Genomic DNA, 2,061 nt, shown 5'->3' with positions numbered 1-2,061 from the left:
CAATGATTTTGGCAATTACAACAGTCAATCTTCAAATTTTGGACCCATGAAAGGAGGAAACTTTGGAGGCAGAAGTTCTGGCCCCTGTGGTGGTGGAGGCCAATACTTTGCCAAACCACGAAACCAAGGTGGCTATGGTGGCTCCAGCAGCATCAGTAGTTATGGCAGTGGGAGAAGGTTTTACTTACTGCCAGGAAACAAAGCTTAGCAGGAGAGGAGAGCCAGAGAAGTGACAGGGAAGCTACAGGTTACAACAGATTTGTGAACTCAGCCAAGCACAGTGGTGGCAGGGCCTAGCTGCTACAAAGAAGACATGTTTTAGACAATACTCATGTGTATGGGCAAAAAACTCAAGGACTGTACTTGTGACTAATTGTATAACAGGTTATTTTAGTTTCTGTTCTGTGGAAAGTGTAAAGCATTCCAACAAAGGGTTTTAATGTAGATTTTTTTTTTTGTACCCATGCTGTTGATTGCTAAATGTAATAGTCTGATCATGACGCTGAATAAATGTCTTTTTTTTTTTTTTAATGTGCTGTGTAAAGTTAGTCTACTCTGAAGCCATTTTGGTAAACTACCCCAACAGTGTGAAGTTAGAATTCCTTCAGGGTGATGCCAGGTTCCATTTGAAATTTATTTACAACCTGCTTGGTGGAGAAGCTGTTGTCTTCAGAACCTTGGTGTAGTTGAACTGACAGTTACTGTGTTGTGACCTGGAGTCCATCATTAAAAGGGTCACCCATGCAAAGTCATGGAGTTTTTTAATTTTTTTGGTTATTAATGATTATTGGTACATCCTATGCAATATATCTAAATTGAATTATGGTACCAGATAAAGTTATAGATGGGAATGAAGCTTGTGTATCATCCATTATCATGTGTAATCAATAAAAGATTTAATACCCTCTTGAAAAAAAAAAAAGAAACTAAAAAGATAACACAAAAATTGAAGAAAATATCTCCAAACTGTATACCTGACAAGGGACTTATATCCAGGATACAGGAAGGATTCTTACAACCTCCCCCCCCAAAAAAAGACAAATAACCCAATTAAAAATTGGGCAAAAGACTTGAATAGATGCTTCTCCAAAGAAGATATACAAATATCAATAGCACATGAAAAGATTCTCAAAATCACTAATCATTAGGGGAATGTGATCAAACCACAATGAGATACTACTTCATATGTACTAAGATGGCTGTAATAAAAAAGATGAACAGTAACAAGTGTCAGAGAGGATCAGAGAAACTGAAATCCTCATATATTGCTGATATGTAGCTGCTATGAAAAACAGTTTGGCATTTTCTTAAGCTAAAGCAGATTTATGATATGCTCCAGCAATATTATTCCTGAGCACATAACCAAGAGAACTGAAAATTTATGAATATGTATATTTATACACAAATATTCACATGAGAAACGCTGGGCTGGAAGAAGCACAAGCTGGAATCAAGATTGCTGGGAGAAATATCAATAACCTCAGATATGCAGATGACACCACCCTTATGGCAGAAAGTGAAGAGGAACTCAAAAGCCTCCTGATGAAAGTGAAAGAGGAGAGTGAAAAAGTTGGGTTAAACCTCAACATTCAGAAAACGAAGATCATGGGATCTGGTCCCATCACTTCATGGGAAATAGATTGGGAAACAGTGGAAACAGTGTCAGACTTTATTTTTTGGGGCTCCAAAATCACTGCAGATGCTGACTGCAGCCATGAAATTAGAAGACACTTACTCCTTGGAAGGAAAGTTATGACCAACCTAGACAGCATATTCAAAAGCAGAGACATTACTTTGCCAACAAAGGTCTGTCTAGTCAAGGCTATGGTTTTTCCAGTGGTCATGTATGGATGTGAGAGTTGGATTGTGAAGAAAGCTGAGTGCCGAAGAATAGATGCTTTTGAGCTGTGGTGTTGGAGAAGACTCTTGAGAGTCCCTTGGACTGCAAGGAGATCCAACCAGTCCGTTGTGAAGGAGATCAGCCCTGGGGTGTCTTTGGAAGGAATGATGCTAAAGCTGAAACTCCAGTACTGCGGCCACCTGATGCGAAGAGTTGACTCA

General features: G+C 39.1%; 1 protein-coding gene across 1 annotated transcript in view; it reads left to right on the top strand.

Moving 5' to 3' along the window:
* LOC104995018 (putative heterogeneous nuclear ribonucleoprotein A1-like 3) overlaps nt 1-2,061 on the top strand; it is a 15,148-nt gene that overhangs the window by 747 nt on the left and 12,340 nt on the right. The window lies entirely within an intron of this gene.

The sequence above is a fragment of the Bison bison genome, unplaced genomic scaffold (genome assembly GCF_000754665.1).
Source record: "Bison bison bison isolate TAMUID 2011002044 unplaced genomic scaffold, Bison_UMD1.0 scf7180017864270, whole genome shotgun sequence".
Lineage (NCBI taxonomy): Eukaryota > Metazoa > Chordata > Mammalia > Artiodactyla > Bovidae > Bison > Bison bison.
This window is presented reverse-complemented; position numbering and strand designations above follow the sequence as displayed.